Below are 20,307 nucleotides of genomic sequence, written 5' to 3' on the forward strand. Positions count from 1 at the left end.
CAATAACATTAAAAAAGTTAACATCAATTACCTTTAATAAAAAGGATATCTACTAGAAAAGGCATAGTTAGGACAGAACTGCAACCCTCCCCCTCCAAAAAAAAGCTGTTGTACATGCTACCTTTCAGTTGAGGTATTGTTTAACAGAGTTTTGTTGTGACAATCCATTCTGGAACAGAAGTTAATGTCTAATCCCTCATGTGTTCTGGGAACCCAAGAAATCTTCCCATATCTTGCTGCAAATGATCACAGGATGTAAGCATATCTGGACCCATGACCAGGAGCTGAGGCAGGGTCAGAGGACCAAGCATTTTGAGAGGCAGGACTCATGTAAACAGCTGGTCACTTTCCCATAGAGTCCAGGAGAGTAATGATCTGAATTAGATGAGAGAAGTCAGAAGAGACAGAGTTCAAAATTCTGAGTTGGCCTGAGTTTGAAGAGATTAGAAAGAGAATATGTGAATGTCCACATCTCTCACAGCTGCATAGATCATGGGAGCCCTGTTTTCACTGTTTTAAAGACATGGTTCTATAAGAATTTCCCTCAAGCAGCACTTCTCCAGTCAAGGCTAGAAAAGACTATTCTATCCAGAAATGGAGGAGAAAGGAAAAATATACTTAGGTAGTGATTTGAGAAGCAGGAAGCACTTCACTCCCAGTTACATGAAAACTTCCCTTATCTTCTCACAATCTGAAATGCTTCCATTAGACATTTATTTCTTTGCATAGACAACATCATCCCCTGTTAAGATGTGTGTTACCCATTACCCAGAGCTTCCTCCCCAATCTAAGACTCTAGGATCACACAGACTGGATCTGATCTCATCAGGGTAACTTTGTGGCTATTCCTAAAAAATTACTTTTTTTTTCTTACTCACTGCCTTACTTTTTACTTTAGGAAAATCTCCAGCTATAGCTCATGAATAGATAGCACCTAGGTTCCCCCAAATGTAGTTAATGGGGTCCCTAGATACTATACAAACACTCAGGGTAACAAATGCATATGGATAGAGGACAGCTTTTATTTCACCACACAGAAAATGAAGAAGCAAATCATTTACAGATACAGAAAACAACAACTACACCCACAGTAGTTTCTCTCAGAAAGAACTGGTCTTAGAGTTACTTTTTGGTATTCTAGGGAAATCCCTTTCTTTTCCACATAGTCTCTCCCAGACTTGTAAAAAATGGTTGAGATTCTGACTTTCTCCTCAAATGAGATAATATCTGTAGAGTGCTTAGTACAGTGCCTGATACGTCATAGGTACTTCATAAGTGTTCATTCCCTGCTCCCAAAGACAATATTATATACGTTGGGGATGCTTGAGGGGCAACCCTCTTCCAATAGTGTGTACACTTTCTTGGGGTGAGAAGGCTCTGAGAAACACACATCTTAACAAGGGAAAATGGTCTCTGTGCAATGAAATGGATGTCTAATGGTGACAAATCAGGCACCAGGCAGATAATGGGCGAAGAGTGATGAGATCTAGATTCTTTTCTTCCCCAAGTTTTGGTTTTAACCTTTGTTGCTCTTCTAGTTGCAGGCACTGTGCTAGTAATCCTTTCCTTTTTCCAAGAAGTCTCTTTCTCTTTCTATAAAGTATGAAATTCAAACTAACTTAAGGTCACTTTTGAGGTAACCCCCAAGGCTTCTGTTGCATTAGCAATCTTCCTTTTCTGACTAGATGGCTAGATCATAAGGTCATGCTGCCTAGGGGGTCCACATTTTCCCTCCTCTACAAAAGGACACTGGTGTATGGGAACATTAGCCATCAACTTTCCTCTTGAGTCACAAAGGCAAGCACCTATCTGCTTCTGCCATATGCTTTTGCACAAGTTCCTTAATTTCCCCAGCTGCTGTCATATCTTAGGCTGGAAAGTCAACTATCAGGTCTGGTCTCTGACCTGTGTGTGACCTTAAAGCTGTGTGTGAATGTGCTTATGCCCCAACATGGCTACTAATAACTCCTACAGGATAAGACTTTGTGCAGGTACAGGTTTCCCCCATTTTCTCCTCCCACATCTTTTTACCCCTACTCTAAGCCCAGGTCAGCCCTGTCTTTTAACCTTTCTTTGTATCCTCAGTGCTTAGCACAGTGCCTGACACTGCTTATTGACTAACAAAGCTTACTGACTAACTGATGGATGGGTTCTGTTCTGTCCTTTGGACAGAGAAAGGAGAAAAAGAAAAAGGACTGAGAATGGTTTGTCACTCTTTTTTATCTACCAATGTAGAAAGGTAATTCCTCTGACTGAGTCCATCCTCTTGTGCCCCAAGCAACTAAGCAATCATGTCAGGGGCAGATCTAGTTATCAGAAACCAGTTTTATATGTGCAAAAATATTTATGGTAGTTCTTTTGGTGGGAGCAAAAAAATGCCCTGGAAACGAAAGGAATATTCATTAACTAAGGAATGACTGAATAAGGGGTGATACGTAAATGTGATGGAATATTAATTACTGTGCTATTAAGAAAGGAGGAAATAACTGACTTCAAAGACACATTGAAAGATTTATATGTACTGATTGAGAGTGAAGTGAGGACAACCAGAAGAACAATTTATCCTTTAACATCAATATGACAAAAAATGAACAATTTTGAAAACTTTTGCAAACTGATGAAGGATGAAATGAGCAGAACCAGAACAATTTAAAAAACGACTTGGAAAAGAGAAGCAGCTTTGAAAGGTCTAAGGTCTATGATCAATACAATGACCATCTGTAATTCCAGAAGACCGAAGGTGAAACCTACTATCTACCTTTTAACAGAGGTACATACTCAGAGTATGAATGAAATACATACACACATATATACATACATATACAGACACACACACACACATATATATATATTTACATAGAGAGAGAGACTCATAGCTATATACATATACATACACATTGCTGTCATTCAGTTGTCCAGTTATAGCTGACTCTTTGTGACCCCATGGATCATAGCACACCAGTATTGTCCCTGGGGTTTTCTTGGCAAAGATACTGAAGAAGTTTGTCATTTCCTTCTCTGTGGATTAAGGCAAACAGAGGTTAAGTGACTTGCCCAGGGTCACACAGCTAGTAAGTGTCTGAGGCTGGATTTAAACTCAAGTCTTCCTGACTCCAGACCAATGTTCTATCTATTGAGGGACTTAGCTACATGTGTGCACATGCGCACATGCACACACACAAGGGTCATTCTACACCCCCACACATACATATGTGATGCCATTCTGTACGCTGAATCCATATGCGCACACACACACGTATATGTATATAGACAATGAGAGAATTTGTTTTGCTAAACCATGCATATTTGTTACAAGGAATTTGTTTTTCCTTTTCTTTTTTTCCCAATGGGTTGGGGACACGAAGGGGAGAGATAGATTTATGTTCATTACATTTTTTAATAAAGAGGTTGGAGGAGGGTGTCACAGATATGGAATGTTGTATGCACATTCAGATGAGGTCACTATACTGTTAGCTTTGTTTGATTGTTATAAGGGACCTCTCACAGAGTTGGGGTGATCTGGAAATGTTTGTAATGTAAAAACAAAACACAGCAATAAAACATTTTTTTAAATTAAAATTTTCAAAGTTCTCACCACCAAAGCCTTTGGCACCATCAAATGGTTCAACATCAGAAACAGATACGGTTTTATTGATGGAAATGACAGCAAAGATGCATTTTCATCTGTCTTGCCTCAGGACTATGAGGCCTTGCCATCTGACTTAGCCCTCCTTCATGTGTGGTCTCCCACTACTAACTTGCAAGCCCAATGAGAGTAGGAAGTATCATATTTTTCCCTGTTAGCTCAGTGCTTTGTGCATGGTAAGCCCTTAATGTTTTTTTTTTCATTCATTCTTATAGCTAGGGTCAGAAGTGATATTTGAACTCAGTTATCTCCTTTGTTCTACTATATCAAGCTTCATCATCCCATATTTACATTGGATCCAAATCCAATGAAATCAAAGCACTTTGCAAACTCAGCCAATCTTTTAATGGTGAACAAAGGAAAGATTTTTATCAGAACCTTAGTACAGTTAGGAAAAGGATGTGTGACTTTGGGTCAATCACCTAAGGGAAAGTTGGGAGTAGAATCAGCAATAGAAATCATGTATCTCAGCTCCCAGTCACAGGTTCTAAGCCCAACTTTATTATTTGCTTCTAAAACTTTTTGGAAGTGATATAGTGCAGTAATTGCATTTTTCCTAATAAATTATTTTTCTTTTTAAAATTTTGAATTCCAAATTATCCTCCTCCCTCCAGGCCTTCCCCCACCCATTTTGAAAGCAAACAATATGATACTTATTATATAGGTGAAGTCATGCAAAAAACATTTCAATATTAGTCATGTTGCAAAAAGTTTTAAAATATGCTTCTTTTTGCACTCAGAGTTCATCAGTTCTCTCTCTAGAGGTAGATAGTATTTTTCATCATGAATCTTTTGGAATTATTGTGGATCATTGTACTGACCAGAGTAGCTAAGTCTTATACAAATAAATTATTTTTTAGAGAGGAAAAAAAACCCCACTGAGTAGTTATCTGTGTCCTCTAAACAAAGAACCAACAAGGATGTCCATACCCTCCAGGGGAATCTTCCTTTCAGATGCCCTAAAGTCTTATCAACCTATAAACTTACTGGCTTGGTTAGGCAGCTCAGCAAATTGATCAGGGGCCTCCTTTAATCAACCTCAGTTCATGTGAATGCTCAAAGGGTTTTAAAAATGAATCCCATTAGTCAATAACACCTTAGTATAAGCAAGCATATAAGATCCCAGGTAATCATGACAATAAGAGAGCTATTGGGGGGGGGGGGTCAGAGGAATCATTAACAATCATGGGTGAAATGGGGGTAGGGGAAAATATGCTGAGAGGATTGATAGCTACACTGAGGACATAAAAACATTTCTTTGACTTTATAGAATTATACATTTATAGCTCATTTAGTCTAATTTTTCATTTGATAGACAGTAAAATTGAATCCCAGAGAAGTTAAAAGACTTGCTCAAAGTCACACAGGTAATAAGAATAGCTATCAGTTGTATGGAAATGTTGTCTTATTTAATCCTCATGACCTGTCCAGGAGGTAGGTGCTAATGTTATCCTCATTTTACAGAAGAGGAAATTGAGGTTAAGTGACTTGCCCAGGGTCACATAGCTAGTAAGTATCTGAGACAAGATTTTAACTCAGGTCTTCTTGATTCCAGGTCTAGCCCTCTATCCACTGTACCACTTAGCTACACACACACACACACTCATGCACACATACAATATGTATGTATGTATATCATTTTAATGAAGGCATGAAACAGGAACAGATAGGTTATTAGAGACAAATACCTGTAGTAGGCTACTTTATCCCACTTAAATGATTGATTGAGAGGTTTGGAGAAAATTAGTTCCCAATGTGTCTATTGTTTGCTGATTACAAAAACTAAAAAAGTAAAACAAAACTTAGCCTTATGGACTCTCCTTAAGTATGGTGTCTCCCATTCATATGTTAAACTCACGTAAGCCTTTATGATAGATGTAGCCATAGAGATAACTTTATTCAATATATATCAACATTAAGGGAGGCATCAAACAGGGAGACATATGCTAACCAAATGTGTTCACTAGCATCATGGAGACCGTCTGGCACAAAGTCCAAGGAAAAAGGGGGATTTATTGTAGACGATGAAGTTCTCCAGATGTTCCAATTTGTGGATGACATTGTGTTGATTGCATCGAGTCCCCCCATACTAAAGGACCCCCTTAAAGAGATTCATGATTACTGAGAAGAGATCAGCCCAGTGATCAACCCTGGGAAAACAAAGAAGACCAAGAATGCATCTTTCCCAGATTAAGGCATGTTATGGTATATCCAGTTGATAGAGTTGGCTTATCGGGACATAAGCCTTGGACAGGCACTACAGAGGCTCAGTAAGATGGAACAAGAATTGAATAGGAGGAAAAGAAGGGACTGGGTTGCATTTTGCAAGACATGTGGTATTTTCAATGATTCCAGCTGTTCACTACCACAAATCATGGTTTCTCCTGGTGATGCAACATGACTTGCAAATCATGGGGCAGAAGAATTGGAGTTGTTAGTGTCCTGAGAAAGAGACTGGAGAGACTCATGGTGGGGGTAAATAGGACATAACATATCACCAACAATGAATTGTTTGTGAGAAACAGCATAAATGCCATGATCAAAGATGTATTAGGATTGGTAAAGGAGATGGGCCTCTTAGGAGGGAAGAGGGAGGCTTTAAAAATGGACGGTTCTAGGGTCTTACTGGTTGGTCTTTCAAATCATCTTTAAAAGACCTTTAATACACCCTTTAAAGAAGATGTATGGGATGACACAAAGATTGTAAAGAATGAGAAGGAACAAAGGGATTTTCTTGTTTCTATCCCTCAAATCATCCTGTACCTTAGAAGCGCTTCATAAATATTTGAATGTGTTCAAAACTGAACTCGTTATCTTTCCCCCAAAATCCTCCCCTGTTTCTGACCACCATCCTCAGTCACCCAGGCTCACAATGTCATGCTCAACCTAGGAGTCATCCTTAACACTTCATTATCACCTCTAATATCCAATCAGTTACCAGCTTCTGCCATTTCTACCTTTGTAACATCTGAAGTAGGACCACAAAAATAAATAATCCAACAAAGAAGTGAAGGAAGAGTGAGTTAAGATGGAGTCTGGTGAAGAGGAAAAAGGTGTCAAGTGCAAGTGATATTGGGAAAATAGAAATGGCAAAATCTGGCCATTGGTTTGGCAGCTCATTGTCTTTCTCCTCAACCCCCACCTCTTTTCAGCTTCTCTATTACTGTTGAGGGCACCACCATCTTCCTACTCACTCAGGCTCCCTTGACTCATCCTTGACACCTCATTTTTTCTCTCTCTTGAACCCCACATGTTCAATCTGTTGTTCAGTGCTTAGCACTATGCCTGACCCATGGTGCTTAATAAATGCTTATTGACTTGACTTGTCAAATCTCGCTCTTCCTACCCTCACAATACCTCTTTTCTCCTCTGATACTGTCACCCACCATTCTGGTGCAGACTCTTATCACCTCATGCCTGTACTATTTGTCTCCCTATCCCAAGTCTCTTCCAGTCTATCCTTCACAAAAATGTCGAATTAATCTTGAACTCATAAGAATGAAAGAGGCCTCTTTGCTCTTCCTCAAATGTGATACGCAAACGGGAATTTTCACTGGTTGTCCCTTATGCTTGGAACTCTCTCTCTCTCTCTCTCTCTCTCTCTCTCTCTCTCTCCTGTCTACTGGCGTCTTGGGATTTTTTTTTTAAGTTTTAGCTCAAGTTCCATCTTCTTCAAAAAGCTTTCCTGGTCATCTCTAACCTCAGTGTCTTCCCTTTGAAATTATCCCCAATTGGGGCGGCTAGTTGTCGCAGTGATTAAAGCACTGGCCCCAGAGTCAGGAGGACCCCAGTTCAGTTCCCGCCTCAGACACTTAACACCCACACACAAAAACTAGCCGTGTAACCTTGGGCAAGTTACTCAACCCCAATTGCCCTCCAAAAGCCAAAAAAGAAAAAAAGAAATTATCCCCAATTTATCTCATATATCTCTTGTTTGAACATAGTTTTTTGGAAGTTGTATTCCCTATTAAATTAAGACCTCCTTGAGAGCAGGGACAGATTTTGTACCCCAAATGCTTAGCACAGTGCCTCACACTTAATAAGTACTTAATAAATTGTTGTTGATTTGAACACAGGAACTTTCCCTACCTTCAAACTTCCCTAATTTGTTTAGGACACTACCACACTTTTAGTTACCCAAGTTCAGGATCTCTGGATTATCCTGGAATCTTCCTTCTCCCTCACAACTTAGTCCTTCCAAATTCAATCATCTAATAAGTCTTGTTAATTGTATCTGGCAGCTAGGTGGTATAGTAGATAGAGCACTGGGCTTGGAATCAGGAAGACTCATCATTATGAGTTCAAATTCAGCCTCAGACACTTACTAGCTGCGTGACCCTGGGCAAGTCACTTAACCCTGTTTGCCTCAGTTTCCTCATCTGTAAAACAGGCTGGGGAAGGAAATGGCAAGACACTGCAGTATCTTTGCCAAGAAAATCCTAAATGGGCTCACAGAGAATTGAACATGACCAAATTAGACTGTTAATTGTAGCCCCACAACATCTTCCTTCCTCTATCCCTTCCCTCTTAAATTCAAATATTTATTAAGTACCTACTGTGTAAAAACCACTACATTAGGCACTGGGGAAAGATACGATTTTCTGCCTTTGTAGAGCTTACAACCTACTTTGGGTATGACAACATAAATATAACTCTCTCCATATATATGTATATGTGTGCATAAATATATATATATACATATATATGCAGATAGATAGATAGCCATATTATTATGGGGTCAGGAAACTCCACACAAGTCTTCCTTATTATGTCATCTTTTTTAATAGGTACCCTTCCCACCTCCACTTATTACATTAACACCATCAGCAGTTCTTTCAATTAATAGACCATCCCTTTAATGACGGACTGCTGCTGACTATTATTAAGTAGTTCTATTATTAAGTAGAGAGGACTATTTGACTTAAGTACATGTGGGAAATAGCCACATTATTAAGATACTTTAAGTAAGGGCCACCCTTGAAGTTGATGAATTTACCACAGATTTGCTTAATGGTAATAGGGTTGAGCCAAATACATTAGTACTAGATGATAAGGTAACCCTATCTTTATTATTTTGTGTCCCTCTTCCCCACCTCCAGTTTGCCTGGGCATATAGGCAGTGAGTAACTGACTTTAACAATTGCATTAGAGGCCACCCTGCTGCCCTCCAGCAATCCCCCCTCCCCCCCCCAAAAAAAACCCAAAACAACTGGGGGTGGTTAGGTAGTGCAGTATATAGAGCACTGGCTCTGGAGTCAGGAGGACCTGAGTTCAAATCCGACCTCAGACACTTAACACAAAAACTAGCCATGTGACCTTGGGCAAGTCACTTAACCCCAATTGCCCTCCAAAAAGGAAAAAAAAAAACACAACTGGGATTTCTGAATGACCAAAAGACTTTGAGCTGAATGATCACATCTTTGTGAAACACGTTCAAACCTGATTCGGTATCTGATGAAGGCTAAATACTCAGCTGCATCTTTAAGCATCAATTAACTTTTCTAATATAGTTTGACTTGGTTTACTCAAGCCTCTTCCCTCCTCAAATGGCAAATATGAGACAAAGAATGTAAATATCACCACATCGACATTTTAATTATTTTTATTATGAAAACAAAAAAGGACGAAGCTTAGAATTGGATCTCTCGGTCCCTTCTCTTTTTGTCTCCTTCTGGCTCAGACTCCTTACTTCTCTTAATGACTAACATCCTCTTGGATTTGCCTTGCACGGGATGTGTTTCAGCCTCAGTATATAATCTTTGTGGTATTGGCTTTTTTTCCACAGAGACTTTTTTCCATAAATATGTGGGGGAGCCTTTTCCCTTCTTGTACTGTATCACTTTGAGAGGGGGGTGCCCGCCAAACTTCTTGTGGTGAATTCTGCATATTTAGAGGCTGCTCACCATGCCAGAGGCAACAATATCAGCAAGAAGAGTCACACGCTATCTCTCACATCCATCCCATTTTGTCTTTTTTGCACAGCCACCATCCTAGTTCAGGCTCTCATTGTCGCTGAAATAGTTCCCTAGTGGGTCTCCTAGTTTCCAATGTGTCCCCTCTCCAATCTCTCCTCCACACCCATGCAAATAATCTTCTTGGGATACAGAACCAATCATGCTACCCCCACCTCAAAAACCATCAGTGACTCCCTATTGCCTCTATGATGAAACACAAAAGTCTTCAGCCTGGCATTGAAGGTCCTCCACAATCTGGTATGGCCTCCTTTTCCAGTTTTGTTTATCATTATTTCCCCTCATCTTTCTTCAAGGCTCAGCTCAGCTGCCACCACCTCCATGGATGTTACTTTCTCCCTCTTCAGAGTTTTGAAAACTCTGAAGAGGGAGAAAGTAACACCTCAATAAGGAAAGGAAATAAGCATTTATACAGTACCTACTATGTGCCAGCCACTGCGTTAAATATTTTTTAGCCCACTCCTGTGGGCTGGGGTGTTTGACAACTGGAGAAAGGTGGGACAGGGAAGCTGATGACAGACTCAGACAATTAGCAATGGCAGAAGAGGAACAGGTAATTTGGGAAGGGAGATAGTGGATCTCTAAACTTAGGGGACAAAACAGTCTCAGGCACCAAGAAGATAAGGAGTCTCAAGGTCTCCAGCTGGGGTTCAGTGTTTAGGGAAAGTTTAGAACATCTTAAAAGTAAACGTCTAGGGGGTCTAGGGCTAGTTTCTTGGGATTAGTTCTGAGAAGTAGATGCAATTCCCTGGAAGCTGACCCAGAATGCAAAGACCTGAGATTCATCCTAAAACATTACAAAGCCTGACAGACTCAGACACTTTGCACCATAGACTAATGATCAACCATCCACAAGACATAAACTTTGAGTTGCATCTTGAGCAGTGGGGAAGGACTGGATAGAGCAAATTTTCACTGCATCCTTACTCTCAACTGGGTCCTCTGTGTGATCAAGGCACACATTTAGAAGAATCTGTATAACATTTTGGACCTCTTTATTACCTTTGAATGAATAAATGAAATGAATGAAACAAATGAAAAAGCATTTGTGTGCTTACTATGTGCCAAGCATTGTGCTAAGTCCAAGGAGTATAAATAGAAAAGCAATAAATTCCCTGCTCTCAAGGAGCTCACACAGTAACTGGGAGGAGAGAACACATGTAGAAGAATTCAGTTAAAAAAATTTGAAAATTAAATAAAAAAAAAGAATTCAGTTGCAGGGTAAATGGCAAGACCCAGGAAGTACCTGGGTATATCACAGGTCAGATGGAAGAACAGGGGAGTCTGGAGGGTGCAGCGATAGAGCAGAAGGTAAGGCCCAGAGGTCCTTAGAATGCCAAGAGTAGAACAGAGGCCTGGAAATTCTCCATCTTAGCCAAAGAAATGTTGCTTCTGAATCCTCACATGTGCAAGTGTTGTAAACAGTCATGTCTACTGCCCAGCTAAGAGGAAAAAGCATGCGTCCCTTACCCTTTATAGCTGAGCCCGGTGAGGCCGATCATAGATTATGTAGCCCGGTTCCTGTTTAAACAGGAATCCCCTCTACAATATTGCTGACAACGTCTATAATATTGTTGACAAGGAAGGACAGAAAGGAGGGAGGGAGGAAGGAAATGAGTTTTACAAATATTATTTTATTTGATCCTCATAAAAACCCTGGGAGGTAGGTGCTATTATTATCTTCATTTTCCATTTGAAAAAACAAAAGCAGGCAGAGGTTTAGCATGCTAAGGGGCACACAGCTGGTGTCTGAGGGCAGATTGGAACCCAGATCTTCCCAACTTCAGACCCAGCACTCTATTCACTGCACTGTCTGGCTGCTTATTGTGCCTTTGAAGATCAGTGTTTGAGAGTTCACCTTTCCTCAAGGTAATCCATTTCCCTTTTGGATATCTCCACTGGTCTGAAAGCTTTTCCTCATATTAATTGAAAATCTTCCTTTTTTGCCACTTACCTTCATTCATCCCTATTCTGTCCTCTGGTGTAAAGCAGAAAAAGTCTAAATTCTCTTAGAACATGTTGTAACTTCTCAAATACTCAAAGGTAAAGATCTCTTCCTTCTCAAGTCTTCTCTTCTTTAGGGTCCTAGTCCTTCATTGTTTTGAGGAGAAAGTGGGCTGGTTAATAATAGCAGCAGTAATGGTAGTAGCTAGCATTTATACAATAAGTATTGCAAAGAACTATACATATATTATCTCATTTGATTAGTTACAATCCTAGGAAGTAATTGCTATTATTATCCCCATTTTATTGATGAGGAAACTGAGACACGCAATGGTTAAGTGACTTGCTCAGGGTCACACAGTTAAATGTTTGAAGGAGGACTTGAATTCAGGTCTAAGGTTTTGTCCATACTGCCAAGGTACTTTTTATGGCTTTTCAATCATTAACTGCTCCTTATGAAAAGGGCTTTAAGACAGTGCATCTTATAAGGGCATTTGTGTTTAACCCCAAAGCTTATAGGAAAGGGTTAGGAAGGGCCCAGACTAAGGGAAAAACTAGAGATCATTCTATCCAATCTCATGTTCCATTCCTTCTCTACTACTATTACAGCTACTACTATTACTACTACTGCTACTACCACTGCCATAGCACTGTAGGGGTATTGTCAGAGACCACTTACCAGTCCATATTTGCTGACTTATAGTCGACCGGTTTCTCCTCAAAACTACGAAGGACTAGGATCATAAGTCATTTCACCTCAGTGTTTTTGCTCAGTTTGTTTTTCCTCCCTGCAATACCCACTCATCTCTCCTCCACTTTTCTACTTCCAATATATCCTCCAAAGACCAGTTCAGATCCCACCTTTTTTTTTCATGAAGCCTTCTCTGAATGCTCTAGTTCACAGTGAACTTTTACTCTAATGAGCTTCTCCAGCATGTCAGGTAGTGAGTGAGCCAGCATTTAACTCTTGGAATATATGTTCCAGAGCTAGGGATCAGCAGTCATGGACTGTCACCAGGAGTTCCAGGACACTGGGGTAGCATGAGGTTGGATGCAGCGTGATTCTGGGTACAGGGCATTAACAAGGTCTGAGATTCCCCTTCGAAAACTTTGTCAACCAATCCCAATTATGTTTCCTTGAGCACGCATGTCCTCCACATATACTTGGTCCACTCCTTATATTTTTGTCATCTTTGTTCCTTTGAGTGCTATTGATAGCTCCCCTATAAAAACATCTAAGACTATTATGTTAGAGTTCAAATGTGGTATTTCCACTGTTTTTTGATAGACAAAACAGTTTGCTAAAATGATTTTTGCAAATCTTTTCCATTTTTTCCTTATGTTTGAGGTCCTCCTTCTATTTTCATCTTTCCATATCCTTGGGAATGACTTTAAGAGGCAATCTCGCCAAGCTTTCTTTAAACTAGGTTTACCCTCCACTGCTTCTTCCTGCTTTATTAAGGGATGCTATCAATAATTATCCATCATCCTTCTTTGTAAGATTTACAAAGGAGTTTATAGGCTAAGCCAGTGTTGTCTTTGGAAGTCATCTCACTCTGTTTCGGTAAGTTAAATATTTACTGATTAAGAAATTTTCTAGTCTCTTTTGGTCTTTTTGTTGTGGCAATTAATTTTTATTGGTTAATTTTTGTTTGCTGATGATATGGTGGTTTGCTCAGAAAAACCTTGGAAATTAGCAAAGATACTAATAGAAACAGTTAATGGTTTCAGTAAAATTTCAGGTTACAAAATAAATCCTCCAAAATCAACAGCATTTCTATATAATAACAAAACATAAGCAGCAATAGTAGAAAGGGAAATCCCATTCCCAATAACTACAACATGAATAAAATATCTAGGGAGCAACCTATCAAAGAACACAAAGACTTGTTTAAAGTCAATTGCAAAGTGTTCCTAAAAGAAATGAAGAACAACCTACTATTTAGTGCTCATGGCTAGGTCGTGTCAATATAATAAAAATGACAATACTATCAAAACAAATTTATGCTTTCAATGCTATACCAATCAAAATACTGTAACTTGATAAAATAAAACAAAATTCATTTGTAAAAAAAATGATCTAGAATAATAAATGAAATGGCAGCAATAAGTAGGTATGGAGGGGGAATAGCACTTCCAAAACTCAAACTATATTATAAAGCAGCAATCATCAAAACCATGAGACATTAGTTAAAGAATAGAAGGATAAACCAAGGGAATAGATTAGACAAGGAAGAATAAGAAACAATAGAACTCAATAAACCAGTACTTGATAAAGTAGAAAGCATAAATTATCTAGGGAAAAAACCTCCTCATTTGATTAAAAAAAAAAACTATTGGCTCATTTTAACCTCCCAGTGTTCTAGGCAATTCTCTAAGACCATTAAGTTGGGGAGATAGTGCCCTCTGTATTTTTCCTCACCCCAAAATTTCCTGTGTCAGTGAAATCACAGGTCCTGTCCCTATTTTTTTTTATTTGATAATGGACCACATCTTTATCCTCATACAATCAACTGAAAGATGTAGAAAAAATAAGATCCCATTGTACTTATGATTTGCCAGTTATGAAAAAGCTTTTGATTTAGTAGAACAAAAAACACTGCCTTATAGACTCTTCTACAGTAAGGAGTCTCCCATCCATAAATCAGAACCATTCAAGATTCCCTGGAAGATAAAACAACAGAAATAACCCTGTTCTTATTTTTAAAAATCAGGCAAGGAATAAAATAGGTAGCTATTTATTCACTAAAAATTTTTTCTAAAAGATTCAGCACAGAGTCCAGGTCAAAGAGGGTCCCCATTGGATGGTGAAGCACTGCAGATGCTTTTTTCCTGGTGACATTGCCCTCCATAAAACTCCAGAATTTTTCAGAACTTTGAGTAGAAGACATCTGCTTCTAAGGGTTTTGACTGACCATCCACATAGGAAAAAGCAAGTGGATGAAGAATGTCTATTGCCTAGACTTCAACTTGTGTTTAGATGGACATCCTATGGAGCCTCTCCATCAGTATGAATATCTGGGACAGACAGTACAGATGAACAATAAGCTGGACTCAGATTTGAACAGAAGGAGAGGGGACTGGATTGCCTTCAGGAAACTGAAAGTCTCCTTTACTAACTATAAGCTTCCCATGAAAACAAAGGGGGGAATAAATATTTATATAGCACATAGAATGTGCCAGACTCTGTGCTAAATGCTGTTCATAAATATTATCTCATTTGATCCTCAGAAAGATTCATCTTTTTTGTTTAACACAATCATTCTCCAAGTATCATTATATGACAGTGATTCATGGAATATAATTTTAATATATAATACATAATAATTAATAATATAATAATTGCCAGGGCAATGAAGAGGTACACAGTGGGTGTGAGCAGGCTACATCAAATCATGCATCAGGAACTCCTAAAATCTGGAGGAAAAGAGTCATCAGAAATTATGAATGAAAGAGAAGATGAGATAATTACAGTGAGGCTGTGAGGTAACAGGTGGACAGGTCGTCTTCTCTCTGCCCTCTACGGGTGCCCTTAAGATGTTGGGAGAAAGCAAGAAAGGCCTCCAGAATGTTAGGTGACACTCTACCCTACCCCTTTCACCATGGTGAACTGAAGAGGGAGGACATGGTCAAAGAGTGACCCAGGTTAGGCATGGATGGCTTGCATCTGATTTGCATGATTAGAGGGAATTTCCAAATTAATCAGATGATAGATCCATTTAAATATTTAAGTAATATTATATAGTATTACCTTAGTGTCTCACACACACAGTAGGTATTTAAGAAATACTTGGTGACTTGAACCAAAAAGCCACAGGAAACTATTTCCCTCCAAACTCCCAGGAACCAACTATCCTACCCAGGTCTGGAAGTAACACCTTTCCTAGTGGCTTTCAGATCTTTTTGATCTCTCAGGTTTTGGGGATTTTTTTTTCCAGTTACTCCTGGTTTTGATATTATGGCTGGAAGGTTTTTTTTTGAAGTTTTCCCTAGGAAATCTACCTTAAAGTCACACTTGGCAATAGTACATTTTATTCATTTCCTTTTCTAGGCCATTGGACTCCTCCAGCTAAATGGCACACCTTCCCAGGTAGCTCACTCACTCTTAAAGCATCTGTAACCATTTGTATAGGGGGGACACTCACCTCTCCATTGGTCAAGTCCTCTGAAATCAGGGACCTCACCCCAACTGAGCTTGCTCTTGCCAAGGTCCCCACCAACCAGAGCTATAGAGGAAGGGAGAAGGAGAATCCTGGGATAACATCAAAAAGGCAAAGACTTTACATCTCTTCCAGTCTGATCACCCTCATTTTGCAGATGAGAAAATTGAGGACATGGAAGGACTGTGACTTGTCTAAGGTCACACAAGTGGAATGGCTAGTATTTGAAGGCAGGTTCCCTGATTCCCAAACCTGGGCTCTTTCTATCTTTACTCCACAGAAACCTATTGCCTGTAGCTAACTTTCTGCTATATCCTGCTCACAAATCCACATCCCACAGTCACCAATTCCTCTACAACCCCCAGAAGGGTTGGGGGGTAAAAGGATGAAAAGGAAGATGAGAGACACTCCCTACACAAACATGGAATATTGGGACGAAGACAAGCCACCATTCCCAGACCATCCCACCGCTTCAGAGCACCCTCAGACATCACCTCACTTCCTCCTCTCCCTCCCAACTTCATCTATTAGCTTCCTTTTTTCAAGCTGAACTCATGACGGGATGGCTGCCCCTACACAGGTTTGCCAGAAACACAGGGGACCAGATCAGGGGCAAGTATGTGGGTCTCTCTGCTGGCCTAACTGTTTTGATTCTCAGAAGGACTGAGCAAAAGCTGAAATAGTGTTTAAAAATGGGGGAGAGAAAACATTACTCCTTTATATCCCCCCCACCCCACTCTGATCTGTTCACTGCTGCCTCTCTTATATCTGGGTGGGGGAAAGGAGTTTTTCCTTAGCCTGTTCTCCTCATTCCAGATTTGGTGAGACTCCCCTCCCCCTCCTAGGTCATATGGTAACTCTCTCCAAAGAGATGGGTCCCAGCTGCCCCCCATCCCTACCCCTATCCCCCAGCAGAAAGCAAAACAAAATCCTGGTGAAATCGATAAATTACCTGTTAATGCATCCAACTCAAGCGGCTAAGAGCAGGCTGGGGGAGGGGAGGAAAAGGGGGTGGGAGAGTAGTCAAGATAAAGTATCCCCTAAGGATGACAAGCCTTCACAGCTGGCTTTCATTCCAGAGCTCCACCGACCCCTAGGAAATTCCTAGAAAATAACAGGCTTCTCCAAGCTGCAGTGCTCCTAAAAACAACAGTCTCCAACAGGCTCCAGCCCAGATCTCCCCCCTCCCATCCATCATCCCTCCCCTTGGCCTTTCCTCTCCCAGGACTTGGGTTGGAGGTGGAGGTCAATCAATCAACAAGCATTTACTCAGCCTGCCCCGTACCCAGCCCCATGCCGGGGAAGAGACAATAGGATCAGAGCCCTCGCTCTGCAAAACAACCTTCAGTATCATCGAGTTCAGCCTCTTTTTACAGATGAATAATCTGGGGTCCAAAGAGATGAATGATAGCCAGTATTTATATAGTGCTTTACAAATATTAACTTATTTGAGATTCATAACAATCCTGGGAGGTAGCTTCTATTTTCCCCCATTTTGTAGAGGCAGAAACCGAGGCAAATAGAGGGTAAGTCACTTGCCCAGGGTGACACAGCTAGTAAATTTCTAAGGCCAGATTTGAACTCAGGTCTTCCTGACTCCAGGCCCAGCTGTCTATCTACTGTGCTACCCAGCTACTCAATGACGTGATGTGCTCAATGTCACACAGGTGCTAGTGACAGATGGAGGATTTTGAAGCTAGGTCTTCATACTCTAATTCCATGGCTCTGTCTAAAATACCCCAATGATGTATTTTTCGAGTTTACAGATGGTGAGAAGAAATTGAGCAGGTTCACTAACATCTTAGATAATAAAATGGAAATCCCCAAAGATCCTGAATGAACATTAGGATTTAAGATGGCAAAGCTCTGTACAATAATATCTCTTTTGATCCTTGCAATAAGACTGGAAGGTAGGTCTTATTATCTCCATTTTACAGATGAGGAAACTGAAGCAAACAAAAGCTAAGACACTTGCCCAGGGTCACACAGCTAGTAAGTGTCTGAAGTCAGATTTTCCTGGCTCCAGGCCCAGAGCTCTATTCTCTGCACCATCAAGTTGTCAATTCTGAGTACTAAAGTCCAGGATATGGAGCAAATCCAGAGATGAGGGGCCAGGATGATTAGGGGATTTTAAAGTATGGCAAACAAGGGTCATTTGGAGATAGGAGGCTTGGGAAAGGGAAGAAATGGGTGAAGTGATAACTGTTTCAATATCTAAGGAGGTATCATATAGAAAAGGTATTTGATTTGTCTTGTTTGACTTCAGGAGGCGAAATCAGGACCAATGGACAGAAGCTACAAAGAAATGGATTTTGGCTAAACTGAAGCCCAAACTTCCTAGATGTCAGAGACAGGCCAAAGGGAAATGGCCTGCTGCAAGAGCTAGTGAGCAGGATACCCAACATTAGAGGTCTTCAAGTAGAAGATAAACAAGCCACCCATTAGGAATGTTAGAGAAGGAATTTCTAGTCAGATACAGATCGGAAGAGACAACATAAGAGCCTACTATGTGCCAGGTATTTTTTTTTGGGTTTTTTTTTTTGCTTTTTGGAGGAGCAATTGGGGTTAAGTGACTTGCCCAGGGTCACATGGCTAGTTTTTGTTAATTGTCTGAGGCCGAATTTGAACTCAGGTCCTCCTGACTCCAGGGCTGATGCTCTATTCACTGCACCACCTAGCCACCCCCAGGCATTGTTTAAAGCATGGATGATTTCCAGTTCTTATATCCTTTGACCTTGTTAAGAACACTATTCAGGCAAGATTAATTCTGTGAAGAATTAGTGGTATCTCTGGAAACCAGAGCACTGACTTCCCCTCAACAGGGTGTTGTGGATACTCCAGAATTTTCTGATGATATATTAAGAAAGATACAGTCCCCTGTGATCTCTCTCTATCTCTGTCTCTCTAGTTCTGTCTCTCTCCCTCCTTTCCACCTTCCCTCCTTCCCTCTTTCCCTCTCCCCCTCCCTCCCTTTTTTCTCTCCCACCCCAGTCCAATATTCCCTTCACCTGATGGGAAAGGCATACCTCCCCTTAGGTCTTTCACAGCCTTTTCTTCCTGGCCTGGTTCTCTTGGAGAGGAAATGCTACATTTAAACTTCAGGAGGAAGGAGCTAGAACCATTCCTAAGCTCCTACCCAGATTCCCCAGGGAAAGGGATAAACCCAGTGTGGGAGCTGTTGTTTGTAGCAATGGTTTCACCATCAGAGGAAAACAAAGCAAACAACTGACTCCTCCTATGTCTCAGGCTAGGTTTGGGGCGGTGGAGAAGAGTGACCATTCTCTAGTGTGAGATAACAAAAAGGTCTGGAGGCTAGATGCGTTTGGTAGCGGAGGAGGGAGTGTTGGGGTGGGTGTGAGCCTTGGTCTCTGTGTTTGGTCCTCTGAAAGGTGAGGGCCAGTCCTTCTGAAGTGAGAAAACATTCTTGAACTCCTTGAATAGGCCGTGCAGGATTGAGGGTGAAGGATTGTTTAGAGTAATTTGGCAGTGGCTTGGCCCCTCATTAAATAGGACATTAGGCACAATTAAGCGGAATGAATCTCATTAAACTCCCAGACCTTGGGTTCCCTTTCCACTTGGTTGCCACTCAGGCCTGACCCTTCCTTCTGCTAGGCCAAGATTCATTAACCTCTCCTGAGAACAGCTGACCCTGGAGCTGCTGTCCCCAGGGAGAGAGCATGTTGTGGGGAGCAGGGTTCCCCAGAGGCCCCTGGGAGGGAAAACCTCTGCTTTCTTTCCTTTCCTTGCCTGATGCCTCAGGGCCTGACCCCTGTCAAACCCAAGCAAGTGGTTCCCCAGAACTGTTTTCTCCTCCGGTGCTAAGATGGGACAGTCAAGATCCAGGGCTGAGCCAGGAAAAGGCCTTTCTTTAAGCCAAGCCCAGGGAAAGGTCAAAGGTCTACCCCTTGTGGGGAGTTGTTTTTGCTCTGCTTTTCACTCAGGGTCTTGGCCTCTCCCTCCAGGGAGCTCTCCCTGAGCCTGAGGTGCTGACAGAGGGGTAGCAGAGGGATGGGCCAGATTAAAGCTAAACCTTCCCAACTGCCTCTAGTTCTAACTATGATAAGTGGCTTGAGAGGCAGCCCCCAGAGTAGAAGACCCTGGGGAAAACCAACCATGAGGAGGTGAGGCTGTCCTGGTTCACTGTCCCCAGCTTCTACAAGTCCCTGAAATTTTTCTCTTTGAGGGACAGTGTTCTCATCTGAGCAGCTTACAATGCTGGTGGGGGCAGTAGCCCAGTAGGAAGCCGGCTTCCTCCCTCCCTTCCAGTGGGAGTGCTCCTTGGCAAAGAAAGAGGAGTTGGGGAAGTCTGAGCAGCCCCCACAGGGGAGACCTTTGCCAGGGATCCAGCAGCAGAATCCTAAGAAAAATGGAGACCTCGCTTTGGGAACAGTTTTTGAAAAACATTGACACCTGGTTGACCCGAGTACCTGGCTAGTCAAAGGTACATTGGAAAGATTTCCCCAGGAATGAATGAACAAACCAAAACATGACATCTTCCTGTTGGAATAATGATGTGTTTGCATAGCAAACAGAGACTGGGAAATGTACTAAACTTTGCTCTTCTGTAAAGGGCAAGGATAAAAGT

General features: G+C 41.1%; 1 long non-coding RNA gene across 8 annotated transcripts in view; it reads right to left on the reverse strand.

Moving 5' to 3' along the window:
• LOC138148776 (uncharacterized) overlaps nt 1-20,307 on the reverse strand; it is a 40,544-nt gene that overhangs the window by 13,146 nt on the left and 7,091 nt on the right. For 2 of the 8 annotated variants that reach the window (XR_011165161.1, XR_011165157.1), the window contains exons 1-4: nt 16,675-17,050; nt 15,708-15,788; nt 2,895-3,018; nt 122-375 (exon numbers count right to left, since the gene is read on the reverse strand). This is a non-coding gene — a long non-coding RNA (uncharacterized lncRNA). Of the gene's footprint in view, nt 1-121; nt 376-2,894; nt 3,019-15,707; nt 15,789-16,674; nt 17,052-20,307 lie in introns of those variants that run through there. The other 6 variants (XR_011165163.1, XR_011165162.1, XR_011165160.1 and 3 more) reach the window with 6 other exon arrangements.

Source organism: Petaurus breviceps, unplaced genomic scaffold (genome assembly GCF_028583685.1).
Source record: "Petaurus breviceps papuanus isolate PSGF00001 unplaced genomic scaffold, PetGlider_PUasm1.0 90842, whole genome shotgun sequence".
NCBI classification, from domain to species: Eukaryota; Metazoa; Chordata; class Mammalia; order Diprotodontia; family Petauridae; genus Petaurus; species Petaurus breviceps.